Here is a 22,560-nt window from a genome sequence, read left to right as displayed (position 1 = left end):
TCTTCTGCCTGCATTATTCAGTTAATGGGGGAATCTAAAGAATGAGTCTCCTTGCCAGAAAATAGATGAATATTGATGATCTCCATGATGCTGAAAGAACCCAGAGGAATTTGACACTGACCTAAAGCCGGGTCACTCGAGCAACTAGTCATTCTTAATGACTCCAGTCAATGTCCCCTTGCTTCAGCAGTCATGCTTTCTGCTGCCTTGCTTGGGCTGTGCTCTAGTGAGTTTTATTTTTTCCCTTCCTGTCTTACAGTGTACTGCATGCAAATAATCCCTCGACAAACGTAATGTAAATCATTAAAATTTGTCAGTAGCGACTTCCTGGTATCTGCGTCCTGTTTGGGCAGTGGGGGCAGTTTCTAGACTGGTAGTTTCCTTTCTCACAGCTAGCCTGCATTTATCATGATGTCAGTGCAGCTTATGCTGCGTATGACTCAGGCAGAAGCTTTTTCCTCTTGTTTCTAACGTAACAGGTGCTGGTAGACTAAGCAATGGATGTACTTGAGCCAAGCAATACAGACTTCACAATTCAAAACCTTGCACAGAAGTCATCAGCCTCAGCGGGCTGTGGACTGCAGAGCTCTCTGGGTGTGAGAAGAGAATGGCCTTGAGTTTTCCATAGGCACTGATGGAACTGAAGTACCACCTCAGCCCCCTTTTCAGCTGCAGTTTAACCTCACAGAAGGAAAGGAATCAAAGTCTGTCCCTGTCAAATGCATTGGAGTGAGAGGGAGGATCCTATGGACGTGTCCATGAGTGTAACCAGCACAAGTACTTGTTGAGCCTCATTTTAATGTGCTGTTTTGTGGCTGGCTTTGCACATCTCAAGTTTCTAACGTTAAGTAAAATCTAAAGGAAATCATCCTGGAGTACAGTATGCAGTGTTGTGGGAGTAGCTCCTGATACACTTACATCTGTAGGACACATAGACCAGTTTGACCATACAGACCTTTTTGTTGTCTAGTTTCAGATATGGCTACAGCTGGATGTAACAACAAATTCAAAAACACTGTTAAAAGATCTGAGGGGTTGAGTGTGTTTATGTGTTGTTGTTTTCCTCTTTTTTAGCATTATATTACTATTAAAGGAAAATCTATCTGAATAGTTATCCCACAGGAAATAAGGCATTAAATTAAAAGTGCTGGCTTTGTAAATTATATTGAGGTTCAAGGTAACATCAACCTCCTGAAAAAAATAGGCTGGCTGAAGCTTTGGAGGCCTGAAGAGCAGCCTTCCTTCTTTGTAAGGAAGGACATCAGCTGGAAAGTTGAAGACTACTCTGCACATTAGGGCAAAGCCAATTTGTTGTTATTCGCACTGCAGAATGAACCTCATCTGCTTTGCCCTGGTGTCATAGGAATGATTACCCACTTAGATGTCTGAAGTGATTCTGTGTGCACTTCCTTACTATTTTAGTGCTTTGAAATGTTACTCATTTATCCTTTGCAATTCCTAGTTTAGAATATGCTTTCAAAATTGAGTTTGCAATTTGATATACAGCAGACTTCATGGTAACTTTTTTTTTTTTTTTTTTTTTGTAGCTTGTAAAATGGCTTCTGAATGTTTACCAAACCCAGAACAGTACAGTATTTTTATTCCTTTTCTCTCTATATCTGGGAAGATCATGGAATAGATCCTCTTTGAAGTAGTGTTAAGGCACATGCAAGGCAAGGAACTGGTCTGAGACAGACAGCATGCTTGTGAGGCCCCACCTGGAGTACTGTATCCAGGTTTGGGGCTCCCAGCATAAGAAGGTTGAGGATCTGTTAGGGCAGGTCCTGAGGAGGGCCATGAAGATGCTCGGAGGACTGGAGCACCTCTCCTATGAAGAAAGACTAAGAGAGCTGGGGATATTCAGCCTGAAGAAGACAAGACTCCAGTGAGTCTTCATTGTACCTTTTCAGTACTTAAAAGAAGCTTATAAAAAAGATGGAGAGCAACTTTTTACATACGCAGATAGCGATAGGACAAGGCAGAATGGTTTTAAAGTAAAAGGGAGGAGATTTAGATAAGATGTTAGGAGGAAATTCTTTACTGTGAGGGTGGTGAGGCCCTGGCACAGGCTGCCCAGAGCAGCTGTGGATGCCCCATCCCTGGAGGTGCTCAAGGCCAGGCTGGATGGGGCTTTGGGCAGCCTGGTCTGGTAGGAGGTGTCCCTGCCCATGACAGGGGGATGGAGCTGGGTGGGCTTTAAGGTCCCTTCCAACCCAAGCCATTCTATGACTGAGTTAAAACATATATCAGTCTTCAGTTATGCTGATTATTGCCGTCATAATTACCTTCAAGACACCTTTTTCCAGTGACCTTTCTTACATTACTTCTTTTCTTTGGAAGAAAAGGGAGAGATTTTACCCAGGGTAATTGTGTTTGCCCAGACCGTTTCTATACTATCTAGGAGCCTGAGAGATGCTTTGGCATTCCAGCTTGGCAGGGGGAACACAAGATCCTTGAATTCATCAGCCTGGGGCTGTCACTAGAAGAGAGCTTTCAGTGTCTGAGGACTCCTGGGAGTTTTGAACAACCACTAAGAAAGTCCACAGCCAGAAAAGCAGGAAGACAAAACTGTTGACAATAAGCTTTAATTTGTAATAAATATGTCTATATGTGTATGTGTGTGTGTATATATATAGAGAGAGACATATATATCTATATGTATCTCTTCTGGAAATGTTTGTATGGTTGTTCAACTCAAACGGGATTGAAATGCAGTGCAGTCGGGGTGCTGCCTGTTGCTGTATGTCTCAATCTCCAATTTATTTTAACTCCTGGGACCATTTTTCACTGCTCTGTGATGCTTCCCTTCTTTTGTGTTCATTCAGTGTGCATCCTGTGTCTCAAAGATAGCTGTTGCTATCTTCTTGCCTGAGGAATGCTGGCAGAGCTTCACCTCAGAGCTCTTCCACCTAAATTCTTCATCAAATAGTCTGCACTGTGAGACCAAGCGTGCTGCCTCTACGTCTCTCCCTGCCAAGAACAGTGAATGGATTTGTTTGTCTTTCTGCAGGGGCTGAGCTTTGCCTGCTGTCTGTCTGGTGGCAGTGCAGGGGGTGTGTTATGCATTTAAGTTTTAAAGGTCTGCCTGTGTTTTGGGGGTGTTTGGTGTGTGTTACCAGTTAGATAGATCTGACTGACAAACTGCTTCTGCTTTTAAGCTCATTTCCCTCCATCCCTTGACTTCCTTTCAGAAATAGGGAAAAAGTAAATACAAGTATTTCAGGTACTGCAGTTATTATCAAGGCAAACCTTTTAAAGCATTCTCCAGTGGCAAATTAGCAATACCTTATTCATCGGAGTACTTGACAATATTCTCACTGGGTTGGATTGTTGTCATTCGGTTGCTTTGCACACTGGTACAAAGAATGCAGAAAATTGGTTGCGTGATTTCTAAGCAACTGTTTTGTATCAGGACAAACTGGAATTTGCTTTCAGTCTTTAAGCATATGATTCCTTCATAAGTTGCTTATTAAGTTCAAGACTATTTACAGCCAGAACTCTGAGGAGCGGCAAAGAGCAAGAGACTTCCAATAATACCTCGAAAGGGGTGTGTTGCAGCAGGGGCTAGAATTGGGCCTCATACTTCCTGAATTGGTGGCCAAACCTCTGTGCTTGTAACTTCATCTTTCATCGCCTTGTCTCAAGAAAGACCTCATTTCTTCCTCCACCTTGCTGTGTGGTACTGGCTGTTTGAAAGTAGCTTAATGTTGATTTTTTTGTTTGTTTGGTGGAGATTAACCTTAAAGCTAACCGAGTGCATTTTTAAAGAAATATTTTTGGAAAGCGTGTGTTATAAAGCTCTCAAAATAAAAAAGCACAAAGGAACTTCTAACTGCTGGAGCTGAATATGCTTGAAGTTTATGAAAAGAGGTATTCAGGGACAGGGTGCAGTGTTGTGTCTTGCATCCTCAACACAGCTGCTTAGCAGCGATAAGGAAGCAATGCTCTATTCATGCTGACCTTGTTTCCAAAGAAGCCTTGTCCTATGAACTACTGAAAATAAGGAAGAATTTCCTGTGACATGCTGCTAATGTTGGCTTTTAAAGGGGAGCAGAATGAAATCTCTGAGCACGACACATACTGTATCTAACCACACAGGATTTCCTGTGCTGGAATGGGAGCTCAGTGGAAGCCACGTTTTTCTCTTCCTCTTAATTCATTCAGAAAAATAGAGGTCAGCGTCACAAATTGATACGGCTGTAGTCACTGTTAAAAGCTTAAATCAGCAATTGCTAATGGATGTATTGTGATGCCAAAAGCACTGCAAGACAAAATTGTTTCCCTTTAATACAATAAGATTGTACGCCCCAGATTACATTTTTAAACTCTTACGAGAGAATAGTTGTAGAGTGAACTCCCAAAGATTAAGGGTTAATATGTTACAGGAATTAAAAGTTCTACCTCACTGAAGTTGAGAAAAGTAATACATACGTTGCATTAGACTTCAGCGTCTTTTGGTATTACACTTTTCTCTCTAATCTGAATGAATTAAGCTATTGATGAATTATATGAAAGACACAGAAGAACCCTTGAATTTTGACTCTGAAAATATTGTTAAAGCTGTAGAGGATTAAAAATATTTATTTTTCCTTAATTTAAACTTCATAATACTTCAATTAAATAAAATCTCGGATTCCTCCCCCCACTGACGCACACACGGTCTGTGCTGATTTACAATGTGATCTTCCTGGTAGTGTTTCACTGGGTTTGACCAGTAAAACCAGAGCTTCCTGCCATAACCGCTATGCAGTCTGGGGTTACGCAGCTGATTTTGATAAAATGGAGTGCATATCTTTTTAATCTCATTTAAAAGATGGTCTCCTTGTTGCAGTAAATCTTCAGAGAGTGGGCTAACAGCCGGTGCTTTTTATGCAAGTCCTACCTGTAGGAATAAAATAGAATTGAATATCCCAAGTTGAAAGGGACCCACAAGGATCATTGAGTCCAACTCCTGGCTCCACACAGGACCACCTGAATTAAATCTGTCTGAGATCATTGCCCAAATGCTTCTTGAACTCTGACAGGCTTGATGCCATGACCATTCCCTTGTGGAGCCTGTTCCAGTGCCTGGCCACTCTCTCGGGACTTTGAATCTCCCCTTTCACAGCTCCATGCTGTTCCCTTGGGTCCTGTTGCTGTCCCCAGAGAGCAGAGCTCAGCGCCTGCCCCTCCACTCCTGTTCCCCTCGTGAGGGAGCTGCAGGCCGCCATGAGGCCTCCCCTCAGCCTGCTCTGCTCGGGGCTGAGCAAACCAAGGGACCTCAGCTGCCCCTCATATGCCTTGCCCTCTAGACCTTCTTTATAGCACTCCTTTGGATGCTTTCTAATAATTTTATGTTCTTATATTGTGGCACTCAAACTTCACACAATACTTGAAGTGAGGCCACACCAGAGCAGAGCGGGACAATCCCTTCCCTCGCCCTGCTGGCAGTGCTGGGCCTGATGCACCCCAGGGTGCGGTTGGCCTCCTGGCTGCCAGGGCATGCTGCTGGCTCGTCTTCATCTTGCTGCCAACCAGAACCCCCAGATCCCTTTCTGTGGGGCTGTCCTCCAGCCTCTTGTCCCCCAGACTGATGGCAAATGACCAACATTTGCTATGCTATGTAGTGGGAACATGCAAGCTCACTTTGCCCCAGAGCTGATGAAACAGCATCCTGGCTATCTTGTTACGACGGTCAAGCAGATGTAAAAATTCTAGAGTTTTCCTAGTACTTGACTTGGTTTCAGTGCTTTTAATTCAGTAACAGATTTGTATTCTTCCTTAGTCCAAATTACGGTCTGGTGCTATCCTGGGACATGGGTAAGAGTGTGCTTATTGACTCTAGTCGGTTGCGTGTGCACTGTGCAAGTCTTCTCCCCAGATACGGCATTCACATGGAAAGGGATTGGTTCATGTATAGTTTTCACTTTTACTCAAGTTATGTGATTTTTTATTACTTTCATGACATCTGGATTTGATTGGGCTGGTGAATTTTTCAGGGGTCTAAGAAGTGAAAATTTTGTGACACCTTGACTGGTTCTACTTTTCTGTAGTAACTCTGAGACATCTATCTTTAAGGGCTGTTTCTCAAAGGGGAATAAGTCATTTTATGGCACACCTACAGTACTTCTGCTTGGTAGAGTCTCTGTGCTTCTTCATTTTCTTCCAAAGTATTCATAGCTTGGTCCTGCAGTCCTTCAGTGTCATGAAAGCCGATAAATGGTATACTCAAAAGGCCTATGTGCATGGACTTGACCTGCTTTTTAGCACAATCCCACTTGACATGTTTTCATGTTATGCATGCCAACCTAGCGCATCAGTTGTTCCTATACGATGTCTCTGCAGTTCAATCTTTATTGAAGTCAGGACTTGTTTGTAAGTTACTGAAGGGAGACTTGTATCTTGTATGTCTCATTTAATCATTTAAATAATTTAATCTCAAAGCAAAATCGTAAGAGGCAAGCTATTAAGGAATTCTTGTGTATGTATTACATGAGGACTTCCTTCTGTGCCACTTTACATATATTTTGGTTGTGTATTTATCTTGAAAGAACTGAACAGTACCCTGGAGCCACTACAGACAGATGGGTATGTAAACAGTTTGCAGAAGTAAATAGAACTCGTAGATCAGAACATTTCCACTCAATTGGACAATCTGTTAAATGATGGAAAATTTAAAGGCACTTCCAAACTAAATGGAGGGTTTCTTTCTTTCTCTCTTTCTATCTTCCTCTCTTCCCCCAGCTCCTCCCTGGATAGTTGTTTGAACAAACATTGTACTTACTGCTGGAATTGGATAGTTAAAGAGGGAATTTGTTCCTTTTTAAAATTTCATCTTGAGTTCACTATAACACATTATGAGTTGTATAGCTTTAAAAAAATACACATTACTCAGAACTTAAGGTATCACCGTTTTTTAAAGTGACAATTTGAATATATTATATATCATGCAGCATGTTTGAAAATGAGGTAATATCTCATATTTTTACCTAAAAGGACGTACTGTTCACTGTTGGTTTCACTATCCTACTGCATGTTGCACTCCAGGCAGTGGTAGTAGTATATGCTGCTAAGATTGAGCAAGGCTGTCGGTGCCGTTGGCCTAGAAGAAATAGTTTGGCAACTCATGGTAAATCCTACAAGTACTTCAGTGAGAAGTTTTCTCAGATCTTCCAAGGGCCTTACTAGCTTTGGCATTGTTTCCAGTCTCCCTGTTTCTTTGTTCGCATAAGGTGCCACATTAATATTTATCAAATTAGTTTCCTCTTCTGAACAATATTTATGAATTTGCACAGCAGATCCAAAACTAAAAATCCAGTGTATATGGGTCTGCTGTTTACTGTTTATCTCACTTTATAATTCACTTTACTTTCCAGTTACTTGTTATAACACAGCTGAATTCTAGTAATGGGTTTTGCCTGGTCTATAGGAAAGTGCCTAGTGCATTTATGCTACATTTTTTGTACTACATTTAACCGAAGCTTAGCTGTGCTAAGAGGGCACATACAGCCCACTTTTAAATGTAGAGCTCCTGGTCTTCTGCTTGACAATTCTTATGAAATTCTGCTAGCAATGAGAGGCATTGCTTGGCATTTTCTTACATGAATTATAATTTGGCTTTAGTGAAGTCTTGAAGCTATGTACCAGGTTAGTGTGGTAATTGTGCTCTGTACATATCTTTAAGGACAAAATAGATTTAAAGTCACAATTTGCTATTAGCAACAATCAGATAAGGTACCAGATTTGCTAAAAAACAAAATGAAGGTATCTGAAACTACACTGAGCGCACAAGCATGTATTTGTCTCTCGGCTTAGAGGTAAATTCTTCTAATATATTTCTTACTGCATGCACTAAATTTGTGTAAGTCATCAATGCTCATTACTCTGGTTGTAGGCCTTTCTTTCAGTGCTGCTTAATGAATGAATTACAAAGAAGAGCTTTGCATCTGCGGGTTATGAATGAAATATTAGATTGCCTGTTAACATGATGGCCTTCCTGTGTGGCATTTTGATTGCTCAGAGACACCAACCATGCTTCCTTTTGATATCTCATTTGAATGCACACATACTTACACATATAGGATGAGAATGGCATTTTAAATGCATGTGATTGTCTTCTGCTATGTTTGTGGTAAGCCAGAAAACCAGGTAAAAAAAGTGTAGTGTACTTGAGGACTGTACTCTAACCTTGCTGTATCAGCACCTTCCTGAGTTCGTGCTGAAGGCTGCATGCCTGTAGGCTGTGAAGGGGAAGGTGGGATGTCTGCTGACCTTTTGGGGTGTCAGAGGGCTGGGCGATAATACTTAATGCCTGCTGTGAAGACGCTGAAGGGCAGATAGAGAAGGAATTTCCAGCTCACCTTTCTGTGTATTTTTCCCCCTCTCGTTGGAAGGAAAGCTTTTAGTGGAAGCCCAGGAAGTCAACCTGACAGTGACTTGTCTGCTTGCTTGTTAAGCATTTTATCACTCTTGTCCATCGGGGAAAGGTACACTAACACAGCTGTCTGCCAGCGAAAGATTATTTATCAATACTATAGACACGGTGGGAAATAGAACATAGATATTTTAAAATTCATTTTAAGGCCTTTTAGTTTGAAAATATAAAATCATTACTTTTACTTTCTAGTGGCAATAGTTGTTTTTTCTGTAAACAGAAAGAGTCATTGACAAACATCAAGTGGTCTACTAGCAACTGCATTTGTGTCTTGTTGGGGGTACTTTTGTATGATAAACAGAAGATAAGAGAATAGCCCGTAACTGTCTTAAGAAGATTAGTAAGGGCCTATTGCCAGGATTAAAACTGGATAATATATGGTAGAATTAATATATGAGGTGTGGGAAAGGGAATGTTTTTCTGCATACACCATAATCTGTGTGTCAAACATATCCAGATTGGAAAAATTATACTGCCAAACGGAACGTTTTTGATGTAGAAGCACCTGGTAGGGATTTTAGGATGACATTGGGTGAATTTTTTGTGTTCTCTCTCTATCTCCACTGAATTTTTATTGCTAATGTCAATGAAGAAAAAAACGCTAATCTGCCTAGACAGCCACTCTGTTTGGTTTAAGTAGACCAGGATCATTTCCTTTTACCAATTTCCAATTTTGCCATTGGATGTCCCATCAAATTCTGTCTTTCAGAGTGCAAGGCCTTCCTGCTACACAGAATTTGATAAGCAGCAGGTGCGGCTGGTCACAGATGCTTCCAGATTTGGCAGCCTGGTCAGACTGATTATGGTATTCCTCAACCGTGACAAGAAGTGTTCCCTGTGCCTCTTCAGAGAGCTGATGCCTATCAGATGCCAAAACTTCTTTGGCAGGCTGGAGTCACAAAGTACACATGGGCTCCCTAGAGGAAAGAAAGTTGTCATATACGTTCAGGGCATGGTATGTGTGAAAGAGACCCTCATTTGGGCATACGGTAACAAGTAATTTCCAGTTGTATGACCAATTGCACTTACTGCTATGACTTGTGTCTGGATGCAGGAATGCCAGCATGCTGTAGAGCTTAGCACTTGTTTCTCCAGAAGACCTTCCATAGTGAAAGAATATCTAAAGCTGATGCTACTCAGGGCAGAAAGTTGGAGGTATCCTGGAAAAAAAGTAAGCTATTGTTACCCAGGGTTTATTTTAATTCCTAACCCATTATTTGTTGCTACATCAATTACAAAGCCGCAGGAATTTTTAGGAAACTGTCAAACTGAAGTCACAGAAGCTATTTCAATATCACACTGAACTACTTTTCTTTTATTGACTCATAGCAAGCTTTTAATGTTTTGTTGTCTTGAATACTTTTTACCCGCCCTTCAAACTCTTGTTTATTTTCTCATTGTTAAAATGATGAAAGACACCTATCACAGTCTCTGTGGGAGAAAGAAAATCAGGATTAAGGAAAGAGAGAGAATCCTAAACAAAAGAGAAACAACATTGTGGTAGAAACTTGAATAGATCAGAGGGATGAAGAGGACTTCCTAAACTTTGAATTTTACCTAAGCCCTGGATACTAACATATTGCATATTATTATTTTTCATATGTTAAAGATGGGGTGGAAAGTGTATTCTCTGCTTCTGCAGAGGACTATGAAACAATAACAACACTCTTTGCTTTTGGCTTTGCTTTGTGAATCTAATCATAGGAGATAAATATTGTGTTCTTGGCACTTGAGAAGCATCTGGTCTCTGGTAAACTATTTATTCTGCACATTACAATAGTTCATGAAAGTTCTCCAAGTTTTCTGTGTGTTTTCAGTTCAAAAGCACAATTAGTGCCTAATCTAAGATGCAGCAGAGCTGGGCATGGTTAATGTTGTGTCCATCTGAACAGATTCAGTTTCATAGTTACCTTCCCTGATGAGAATGCCCTCTTCACCAAAAAAATAAATAAAAATGTTTTGAGATGAGAGCTTCCTCCTGCCTTCTGTCTGGCAGCCTTTGCCTTTCCATGAAGACCTGTATTAATCATTAGAAGGCAGAGTGCATAAACAAGACGAAGGAAGAATGAAACTGTCACTTCTTGGTGGGAATTTTCTTACGAAAGTCGTACTGATAAAAAGGGACCTTACCTGTTTGCATTTGCTGAAGACTAGGAGTGACCACTAGACTATGGCCATTGGTTGTTTTTTGTTTTGTTTTGTTTTGTTTCCCCTTGATCTCTTGAGTCAATGAATTTCTGAACTCACGCAGCATCAAGTGAGGTTTCTCAGGATAGTCCATGTCTTGGTCTTTGGACACCTTGTGTCTCGTTTCTTTCAGACAGAAGCTCACCCTAGACTCTGTCATACTTGGTGACCACTCCTGCCAGCAGTCTTCTGAATAACTGGAAGTCTTCATCCTGGAGTTTGGAAGCAGCAGAGCTGCATTTGCATGATACTATGTTGGAGCAAATAGCTCTTGCTTCTCTACTCAGTTCTCTCCCGGCCTAAAGACTTGGAAAAATTAGATGAGTGCAGGTGAAGGTGCACTTTAGGATATGTCTCTTCTGGGGTAAAAAGTATTTAAAAAAATCTGGGAAGTAAAGATAGAAGTGTTATTAGTTTGTATCAAGGGACAAACTGCAAAGGTTGCTTCCAACTAAGAGCCTCATTTACACAGAGCACGTAAAAACAGATAATAAAACCAAGACCAAATTTATAAGTGTTTCTTTACAAATGTCAAATCCATGCAAGCTAATACTGATGTATTGGAGTGTCCGGATATTAATTAGCATACTTTTAATTAGTTAGAATATTTCCTTGTGAAATATTGGTCTTAATGTCAAAATAAGAGTAGGCTATGCAATTAAGATAATGGCTTTGTGCTTGAAGAAAGTGAAACCGGATAGCATTAATAAGGCAGAGGTATCAACAAGTGACTCAGCCCGTATCGATAAAAATTCAGTATATGCATAGAAATGATCCTGGGAACCATCAGTTTCACAGGGTGGTGTTAATGATGTTGGGCATAAAAAGAAATGAGGATTGCTGCCATGGTGGAGAATAATAATGACCAGAGACTCCAGTTTCTTCTGTACACACAAAGGAGAAGTCACAAAAGGTATGGTGTAGAAATAGTGGTCAAGTACAAACAGTCATTCTGGGAGAATGCACAGGAAAAATTCTGACACTGCCCTGGGGCTTCATTCACAATCTCTCTGCTGAAGAATTGTAATAGTCAATGCAATGTTTATACATTGAATTCAGTTTTCTCATTAAAAATGAAAAAGCCTCCAAAAAAAACCACCCTATACTTCCCACTATAATGCTTCAGAACGGAAGTAGATAAAAATGAGGAAACAATCAAAGGCATATTAAAAGGAGCAGCTGAACGGGTAAAATACATAATAGACTCTGAATTAAACCACGGATCAAACTACTAAATCATGGCTGTGGTTTAATGTGGTGGCTTTAAGTGTTCAAAGTGTGCTACGTATCGAATAGAGGCTGCTATATAAATCCATGGTGCAGAACATCTTGAATGCTGTAAACCGCTGTGGTCGCTCTGTCTCAGGGTAGTGTAACTAAAAGAAGACAAGCAGAAGCATGCAAGCTCTTTGGTGTGAAGATCATTGCAAATAGCCTGGAAAGAAATGACTGGGGAGGTGAAGGGGAAGTTGTGTGCAGCTGAAGTTGGCAAAATAACGAATGTCATGGAGCAGATGACTAGAAATGACTGAAGTGGTGAAGCGTGTTTTTCCTGGAAATTGTGAGGACAAAGTATGCATACGATTAGGAAGGGATTAGACCAACTGTTATCCTTTGCTGGAAGTGTTCTGCATGAAACACGATGATCTCTAGCTTGGGAGAGATACAATGAATGCAACAGTATGATTCAGTGACCATTGACCTTGTCATATTAAAAATGTTTGACAGAGCTTTTAATCAAGCCTGGTGGATGCCAAATAGTCATAGTTAATGATCACCACTTTTATTGAACTCACGATATTCTCTAAGGGAGGTCTCGATCTCTTCCTGATCCAAGTAAATTGTGGGCACAACAATATCAGGTGTTTTTGAGAATGATCATTCTTGTGTCAAAGTGAGTTTAGTGTACGAGTTTTGTTAATTTGAACAATTCTTAATCGTCTAGGGGACTGTCTCGAAGGAACAAAGGAAGAATTCAGTCCAGTTAACTTTTCTTTAACCATGACATTGTAGTGAAAGTATTTATTGAAAATCAGGTACACGTGAATAAGAATATGTAACTTCACATTGCTGGTGAACACGCGGGTTATCTTTCCAGTGCCTCTATTGGATCACGGTGCAATTCAAGTTGTAAGGCACCTCAGGAGGACATCTAGTCTAACCTGCTCAAAGCAGCCCATTTGATGCCCAGGGCTATTTCCATTTGACTTTTGCATCTTTCTAAGGCTGGCGATTTCACAGCCTCTCAAGGAAACCTATTTCCACGTTTGATTGTGGAGAAAACTTTTTCTGTACAGCTAATCAGGACTTCCCGTCTCACCATTTGTGTCTCTACTGCCTCTCATCCTGTCACTGAGCGCTTCTGGGAACCGTGTGGTCTCTCTTCTCTGTGCCTTCCTGCTAAGGAGTTGAGGACAACATTGGTATCTCCCTTTGTATTTTGGACAGTCATTAAAAGTGGGGAAAAAATATCAAGTTGCTGTTTCGTTTTCATGTGGGAATTGTAATATGGATGTCTTTTGCCTCAAAAGTCCTCTATCAGTGGAGTTTTCTAATTATAGGATTTCTTCCCTTCCTTTTTAAGGGAGTGTAGTCCAGCTGAACTTGGCAATTAAATGGTAGTGGAAAGTATAAAACGCTTGAATTACATCTCTCTTAGAATTACAGTTCCATTTTGAATCCAGATCCAGCTTAAAGTGTTTTGTTCTTTTGGGCTTTCTTCCAACAAAATATCAAAATCGTGTGTGTGTAAAACAATCTTTTGGAGGAAAATCGAGAGCTTTGCCATTTGATATAAAATTTGGTTTTGCCAGAAAGCTTTTAAGCAGATGTTTAACACATCTGGATGTATTTCTGCTGCTACCAGAGGAATTGTACCCTAGTGTTTTCTGAAAATGATGTCCTCAACCATGTTTTCCAAGCCCTCTGAAAGTCCCTTTTTAGTGTATTCAAAATTACATCTGTTTCTGGTGTTGTAGGATATAGTAAAGATTTAAAACTTAACACTAGATGGTTACTCCTCATTACATCTTAAGAAAAGGTGATAATACAATGTATACAATCTTCTCACATTTTCAGAGCTCTGTGTTTATTGTGTCTTCAGGAAGAGCTGATTGTTTCACTTATTTAAATTAAATTTATTTAAATTACTTGTGCTTCTGGTAGGACTTGCAAAGTTGCTCAGGAAAATAAAAAACAGGATAAGACCCCATTAGGTTGGAATTGTTGCCTCATTGTAATAACCAATTTTACTTTCCCACCAGACCAAGAAGCAGAACATTAGTGCACAGGTAAATGTTGATTTTCCTTTGTGGACTTTTCAGATATTAAATTTGAGCTTCCCTTGGATTAGCCAAAAAACAGAACAAAACAAAAAGGCAGGAGGAGTTGCTATATTTTACTATGATATTTGGTTCCAACATCTATTCAAATAGTTTTAACTGCTCCAAACACGGCGTGCGTAAGCAGACACACTGCAGGGCCTAATGCATTTTGGTGGGTGCCGCATCGACACCAGGACCTACTGCACTGGTGATACGGAGCACACGGTAAATGAGATGGTTGTTGTACCTGCCATGGTTTATGAAGAAACATCTGTTGGCTGGAGGTTTATATGGTTTAAAATATACAAAGTATTAGTGTTTTCAAATTAGTAGAAAGAGAAGAGTGAGAGATGAAGACTTACTGTTGCCTTTCAAACAGTTGAACTCAATGTGTTCAGATGCACATGACAATAAAAGTCTTAGGGCCTGATATTTGAAGTTGATGAGCGTAGCCCATGGCTTTAGTTCAGTTTGCATCACACCTTGATGTGTCTGAGCCTTTTAAAAAGGCAAGAGCCTTCACCTGGAGCTGGGTGAAGCCCCAGCTGCTTGCTTCCCAAACTCATTCCTTGGAGGGCAAGTTTGGACGTCTCTTCTTGTCTCGGAAGGCCGTACAATGGTTCCTTGTGGCAGGCAAAGGCAAACCCTGCCCATGGCTCAGACTTAGATTCCCAAGGGAATAAAAACGAGTGAGAAGAATTTTACAGCTTGTTTTATAGAGGTAACAGCACTGATAAAAGTTAATACGGCTAAGATTAGAAGGGCTGTGTGAAGACTGAAAATGTCTTTGTCAGTGTTTCTCATGACATACGCTGAAAGTGCTCGTAGCAACTATCACCAGGGAGACCAGTGCAATCCTGAAAAATCCCGAGGTCAGACGAGAGCACCAAGAGACATTCCGTCTCGATTAACAGGTTTGGGGACCTCGCAGCCACTTTCCCCCCACATTTCAATGTGTTTTTTTTAATGGCTGAACTACACTGCAGCTTTGAAGGGCTGCGGGGAAGGTGAGGAAGATGGAATTGCTTTAGAATAAGTTAATTCCTTATTGCACAAAAAAAAAAAAAAGTTAAACAGACACCGTATTATGTAAGGCTAGAATGAGGCTGGCATCGTAATGATATCAAACCTCAGAGTAAGCTGCCAGGATACTCACTGGCTGTGAAAAATAGTTGTGGTAGACACACGCACTGCATAGTAGGCACGAGTCCATGGTCTTAACAGCTCGCAGCTTCTTCACTTTCTTGATGCATTAATGGCCACCTCGTGCAGGTGCTGCCTCTTTTTTGTTGTTGTTGTTTGGAATTTAATGTGGAACTTCAAGGTAACATCTGCATCCTGACAAATTTCTGCTTTGGGCACCACAAGGCATAGCTGGTAGACGCAAAGCTTGGTGATACGCCAAAGGATGTGTTGTTTGTGTTTGTTTTATTCTTAGCTTGTAAATTGGGAGGAAGTATTGCACAACGCTCCTGCTGAAATTTAGTGAAAAAGCGTATGGGAAATTCAGTAGGTATAGTTGGCAAATTCTGGGACAACTTTTTCCTGACTTGCCAAAGGGTGACTGCTGGATACAAATGCCCTGTTTCTCTAGAAACACTTAAATAGGGGGTATGACATCTCTAGTGGCAGTCAGGGATTTTCCTGTTGCTTTTACTTTTTACTCTCTTATTGAAAGGGAAAACCTTTGCATCTGCTCCTCATACCTCTTAGTTGCCTCCTTTCTTTCACATTTTCTGACATATCTTCTGGTTTGTGGCATTGCTTTTTAAATGGAGAACGGTAAATAGGCCACGTGGGATAAGAAGAGGAGATAGCTGTTTTCTGCTATCGACTACCTCACGCATGACAACACTTTTCAATGTGCGTGGACAAACAGAAGGGCAGCGGCACAGCCAGCAGCTCGTTCTTACGTAACGTTTGCAGAGGATGCTTTTTGGGCTGCGGCCTCGCTGGCTGGTATTGATGAAACCACCCATCGTGGAAGGACAGCGGCTGCCTGTTGGAGCTGGCTTTGCTGCCCTGCTGCTGAGCTCCGCGTAACGCAAGCGGGCAGAGGTCACCGGGGTTTGCTCTGGGGCAGGGAGGTCTTTGAATACTGCAATAAATCAGCTCTTGCGTAGTGACAGCTGGTTTTGAGTTTCTTCAAGGTGACCTATCCAATGAGAGCAGCCTTGAGGAGAAGGACCCGGGGGTGTTGGTTGATGAAAAGCTCAGCATGAGCTGGTAATGTGCTCCTGCAGCCCAGAAGGCCAGCCGTGTCCTGGGCTGCACCAAAAGCAGCGTGGCCAGCAGTGTGAGGGAGGGGATTGTCCCCCTCTGCTCTGCTCTCATGGAGCACCCCACCTGGGGGGCTGTGTTCAGCTCTGGGACCCCCACCACAAAGACCACATGGACCTGGTAGATTGAGTCCAGAGGAAGGCCACAAGGAGGGCTCAGAGGGCTGGAGCACCTCTCCTATGGGGACAAGCTGAGGGAGTTGGGGTTGTACAGCCTGGGGAAGAGAAGGCTCTGGGGAGACCTTACAGTGGCCTTCCTGTACCTAAAGGGGGCCTGCAGGAGAGCTGGGAAGGGACTCCTTGTCAGGGGGTGCAGTGATAGGACAAGGGGGAATGGCCTTAAACTGAAAGAGAGGAGATTTAGATTAGATATAAGGAGGAAATTCTTTACTGTGAGGGTGGTGAGGCCTTGGCACAGGCTGCCCAGAGCAGCTGTGGGTGCCCCATCCGTGGAGGTGCTCAAGGCCAGGCTGGATGGGGCTTTGGGCAACCTGGTCTGGTGGGAGGTGTCCCTGCCATGGCAGGGGGGTGGAGCTGGGTGGGCTTTGAGGGCCCTTCCAGCCCAAACCATTCTGTGGTTCTGTGATTCTGTTCACCTGTTAACAAGCTGTAGGCCATGTTGTTTGAATGTTGATTCACACAGAGTCACTCAGGTTGGAAGAAACCTCTGTCATCTAGTCCAGCCTTTAATGATGTCTGTTGCTTGATGTCTGCTGCTGCCTTCCTGGTCCCCGCGTGTATGCCCAGAAGAGCTGGCAGGTGTTTCCCAGGGGAAAGTCTGTGCAGGAGAAGGTGGCTGCCCCCACTCTGCTCCTGGAAGGCTGGAAGGGATTTGCCTTGCCTGGGATGACCATTGTGATGAAAATAAAACCACAAAGGAAAGCAGAATGCCTTCTTATAAAATGGACCTGATCAGTTTTATCATTTGCCCAATGTCAGGATTACATGTAATGCTAAAGAGAAGGAAATACATGTTTAAGAAATACACCCAGCAGTGTCTACAGTTGCAAAGAAAATGCCAAGGGATGGTGTATGTATGGCATTTTCTGCTGCACTGCATGCTTGTGGTGATGCAGCTTTCATCTGTGACAGTATACAAAAAATTCAGGATAGTTCAGAGATGTCATTGTTTACAGGGCTTGTCTTACTTCTGACTTGGCAAACTATCTCTAATGTTTTAATTTTTGCCTTAAAACTCATAATTTATTGGCTTTCAGGTGCTACTGGAGCTATCCTTGGTGGGTTACATGACACCCCCAGCTGCCTGTGTGCTCATCTTAGTTTCAGGTTAGAACAAGGCTGTTATACCGAATTTTTTCACTGAAGTTAATGATGCTCTTGCATACACACCACCTAAATTCAAGTTTAATTAATTGATTTGCCCTAAAATTTTGATTTATGCAAAACAGAAGAAAAAAAAAAACACCTACATTTTCAATATCTTTTAAATGATTTGGCAGGGCTTTGGGGTTTGGATGAGAGGATTGTTTGCTTCATTTGACTTGGGTATTCACAGCACAATTGCAAAACACAAGAGTAGGAAATATCATTTCTTGCAACATCTGTAAATACCTATGTCTTTAATTAGTGGTATCCCTGCTCATTTTAGGCATATTGTGTATGCTGAGAAATACATCCTGTACCATTTCATGTTTTAGCGTCATAACAAAATACTTGCAGAAAACATGCTGAGTTGCAAAAGAATATAGTGTTTGCACATAAGAATAGGAGGAAATACCTGTGACTTAAGAGACTTTTTTTATTTTTCTAATTGTGGTGGTGGAACTTGTCCTGTGAGATGACAGACTTCTCACAGAACATAGGAAAATAAATCTTTCATTTCAGCAATGTGCTTGTAAGCCATCAGTTTTTTTGTTTTTTTTTTTTTGCCAGGGTTATAAGATTTAGTGAGTTTCAAGATGGCAAGTGCTGGTTTGGTTCGTTCACTTTGCCTTTTAGGTATTTGATTCTTTACTGCCTTGATTCTTACAAGGGAAAACAAAGTAATTCTGAATTGAAAAAGGAGTGGACTGGCAGTGTCACCTTACTGAGTCATTTATAAACATTATAAATTGATTAATTACATAGATGATTTATATGTTCCAAATTCTGATGACAGTAGGGATGGTGCCGGATTGGGAAAATTGCTTCTGCTGGGATTTACAAGCTGTATCTCAGGTGCTTTTCTTTATGTGGGCCTACTAGCTTGCTAGTCAGCTTACATCCACGCATATTTATAGCAGACTTCAGGTTTTGTGCTGATTTTTCTTGCCTCAGATGATATTTTAGAGTGTGGCGACTGCCACGGAATGACCGTCCCTAAAAGCCTTGCTGTGCCTCCCCCACTCCTAGGCGGTGCCCTGAGTCTCAGTCCTCCAAATATAGATCGTGGTTTACTCGCCAGGCCTAATTTATTCCCTCGGCTGTGTGATTTTGTTCTTTTTGGAGCAAGGGCTCACTGGATTTAGAACAAAACCCATGCAAAAATAAGTCTTAGCTTATAAAAGCAGTAGGATGTTTTGAATGCAGTGTATGCTTACAAAATGCTCAGCCAACGCTGAATGAGCTCAGATGCTTCTTTGGAGCTTCCCCCCTTGCTGCCTTGTTCCTGTGAGTGCCGACTCTCTGGGGAAGCCCTGGCAGCTCACCCTGCCTTGGTAGCAAAATTCATCCTGCCTGGGAGGTAAGTCTGTGGTCACGTCGTGCTGGCTCCTGCAAAGCAAGGTTTGTGCCTCGTTGGAAACAAGAAATAAATTCCTTGAAGACAATAGCTTGTCCCACTGTGCTTCAGGAGTACACTTTAATGTTTTTATCTGGGTACCCCTTGTGTTGCTTCCACTTGTGCTCTTCCCACAGTCCTCTTGAGTTTTGTCATTAAGACGTTCACTAACTGTTGTGTTAGTGCTGAGTTACGGAGCACCAACAACTTGCTAGTGCTTGCAGTGTCTAGCAGCTTTCGTTGGATTTAGTCTTATTGTTTATCACATCTATTTCTGCCAGAGTTTATACCATCCATGTTTTGAATCATGGCTGATACATAGATGCATTACTCCAGGGACAGAATATGGGCAGAACGTTACCCTATCATGGACTTGCTAATAAATGTTGATAGAAACAATCAAATAACACAATGTGGTTTTACTTTGCAAAATATGTGGTTCTTACATTTTCAGAAAAGGAAAAAGCAATCTCTGGGCACCTACTGGCATTTCCTAAAGACCTACCTCTAAGGGCAGAGTGCTTCCATCAGCTCCAATGAGCAGGACACCAGTAACCATTAAAACGAGCCACGGAACAGACACTTGAGCACTTGCAGCTGGAGCAGAGCATGACAAAATCCCAGTGAAATGTCTGATAATGTCAGTGCTAAGTAGGGAAGAATTTAATGAGGCATTCAGACACTTTGAGTCATGCCACTGGTGACTCCAAAATGACAAATACTGGGTGGACAACAAAGACAAAAAAAGAAAGGAGGGGTAGCAATACGGGGCAAAAAGGACAAAGAGGATCATACTTTGTGAGCATTACTGAGCACTGAGGGTAGACCTCAACGCGATCCTGACCACAGCTGGAGGCAGACATGGCGTTGTGGCTAAGTCTGTTGTTTCAGGTCTCTGCAGATCTGGATTACTTTCCCAGCTTCCCTGCGTGGCTCAAACAAGTCTCTGTTTCCTTTATGTCTCCTTCCACAGCATAAAGCGGGGCTGGTACTTTTCGTCCTCCTGAGGATAAACTCTGGGAGAGTGTAGTTTCTTATTCTGCATTTAAACTGCATTCGGCACAGTGGGGTTCCTTCTCAGCTAGGTTTTCTAGCAGCTTTTATGCTTAAGGAATCGACCAATTTTATCTACCTCAATTACTATGCCATGCATGTCTTCGAAAAAGCAAAGATGACAGGAAACTTTTTTTTTCCTGTGGAAATAAACTTAATACACTTAGCTTTCTTACCCATTTAAATACATATTTAATACTGAAGAACATTAACCTTGAACAGAAATATCCCATCAAAGTCTTTACACTCCAAACCTGCTTTGAAAGAAAAGAGTTTGTAGTCCTTCAGTGTGGCAAGAGTTAAAGAGTTTAATTCAGGAATCTCATTTGAAAAAACCAGCAGTGGGATACCGTAGGTATCAGTGTAGTCCCACTGAAGACATTCTGTAGAGGGGGCACTGATAATACAGGTGAGCCATCAGTTTTTTTCCAGTTGACAGACCCAGCCAAGACCTTCTGTGCAATGCCAAAACAGTAATCCTCCAGGGGATGCCCTTGACATCAAGCTTCTTGGTTAGCATCCTCTAGAAAAGCCTCTGGCTGATTTGCACCAAGAAGCCCCATTTCTCCTTGCCTCTCATTTAATAAATGAGATATCAAGATGGAGCGTGGCACTGCCTAACAGACATCCCACATCAACTTCATTGGTTTGCCGTGGTGTATCCTCATCTATCCACTTTATCTGAGTGAAGCCAGGAGCATAGTGCAGGTCGGATTAGTTTATGAAGAAAGCAAGCAGCTCTTCCATCGCTGTGTAACAGAAATGGAAGCAGCCCTTTTGTGCTTGATTGCCATTTATTAGTCCTGATGGTAAAGAAGGGAAGGGAACCTTTCTTGGGAAAGATGGGGACGAGGAGCACGTTTCCATCCAAACGTACACCCAGCCTGGAACTGCAGCACACTCGGGAACAACAGCAGCTGGGAGGGACCTACACAAATGAGCCCCTTCCCCTGTTAAAATCTGTGTGGTCCACCACAACAGGAGGATTTGGAACTCCAGTGCTGCTACCTAACACCATGCTTTAACAAAGCTAAATTATGGGCTTTGTGATTCTCCAGTTATATCCGAAGCCTTCGAACTGTTTTAGGCATTTGCTGTGCAGTATCAGCTCCTACCTGCTGAAAATCACAGTGACGTCTAGAAGCCATTTGAGTCTGTTTCCTTTTCTGGTTTTAATCTCTCTAATTTTATTCAGCAGTTGTCCCAGAGGTGTCTGTGGCTCTGCCACTTCCTCATTCTTGAGATGGTAACCACAGGAATAGGGCTGTCATACAGATCATACAGACAATGATTTTTTTTCCAGTTGCTGATGAGCGATGACAGATTTTAACAGTTTAACTTGTATTTATTATGGAGTGAGTGCTCAAGCATAAGGGTATTCTGTTCTCTAGCAAGTTTCAAAGAGAGCATGCTTTTGGTTGAAAATAGCTGTCACATTCACATCTCTGCTCCTGAATCTCATTTCTTGTTGGTTTTCATCTAGGAAAAGAAAGGTATGGACAAATGTAGTGCTGATGGCCAGAGGCAGGACCTAGTTCTGGGTGCTGTTAGTCCTTATCAAATTAAACTTTTGTCTCTACAAGGCTTGAAGGTGAAGAACCTCAAGTGAGGAGCTGATGCCTCCCTATTCAGCAGCCAGCAGAAGACCTGGCATCGGTTTCATTCATGTAAAACTGGATCTTAGGTGAAGTGACCTCTGCATTCCCATATGTTTGCCTTGACTTTAGTTTTCTCTACTTTCTTAACTTAAAAACTTCTAATCTAATGAATAATTCATAGCTTTGTTTAAAAAAAAAAAAAAAAGCCTCAAAACCACACAGAAAGGCAAGAGCTGTAGCCATCCTTACAATGAGTGAACTGAAAAATTGAAGAAATTGTGCACTGGGTTTGTACTGACCCGTCAGGGGTGCCTTGTGTGAGTCTTGTGTTGCCGCTTACCTTGGCTCTCACACGTGTTTGTGCATACAGGAAAACTGGGAGACTTGTAAGCTTAACTGAATCCCAACACACTGAAACATTTCCTGTTCCTAAAGGTATTTTTTGGGGGAAAGAATGCATTATTGCTTTATTTAGTCTTGTTTTGTCTCTGCCATATTTTATATAAAAATATAAGCATTGTGTTACCCAAGACACTTGGATGTCTTGTTGCATCAAACACGTATTTCTGTTAGAAAACTGTCTCTGGGTGAAGCCTGAACACCCACTCCTCACACCAGATTTTTGGGAGGGCAGGCTCCTGCGTTTTGGGGGAGTTTTTTATGAGTCATTGGCTTTCTGAAGAGCAAGCGTGTGTTAGGCTGTAAGTGGCAATCATCCCACAGCTTCTGATATGACTGCTTGTGTTATTCGTGCTGGAAACGTGTGACTCTTCACAGGGTCATGGCTGTGGAAGACGTTTTTATGTTATGCATGAAACTTTTTGTTGTGGTGACTGCCAGGAGGTTTTGGCGACGCTGCTGCTAATGAGTATCAGAAATAAATTACGTTTTAGAAGATGTGCATTGCTTCAGAGTTTAATTTCATGTTTGCTTTTCTGACTTCCTCAGCATATTGGGATTTTACTAGCACAGTTGATACTTTGAGAAG

At 41.8% G+C, this 22,560-nt stretch overlaps 1 protein-coding gene across 3 annotated transcripts in view; it reads left to right on the top strand.

Annotated features, from left to right (window-relative positions):
- SRGAP1 (SLIT-ROBO Rho GTPase activating protein 1) overlaps window positions 1-22,560 on the top strand; it is a 147,950-nt gene that overhangs the window by 23,545 nt on the left and 101,845 nt on the right. The window lies entirely within an intron of this gene.

This window comes from Aythya marila (genome assembly GCF_965140915.1).
Source record: "Aythya marila genome assembly, chromosome: 1".
NCBI classification, from domain to species: domain Eukaryota; kingdom Metazoa; phylum Chordata; class Aves; order Anseriformes; family Anatidae; genus Aythya; species Aythya marila.
The sequence above is the reverse complement of the archived record's forward strand: the minus strand, read 5'-3'. Positions and strand labels throughout refer to the sequence as shown.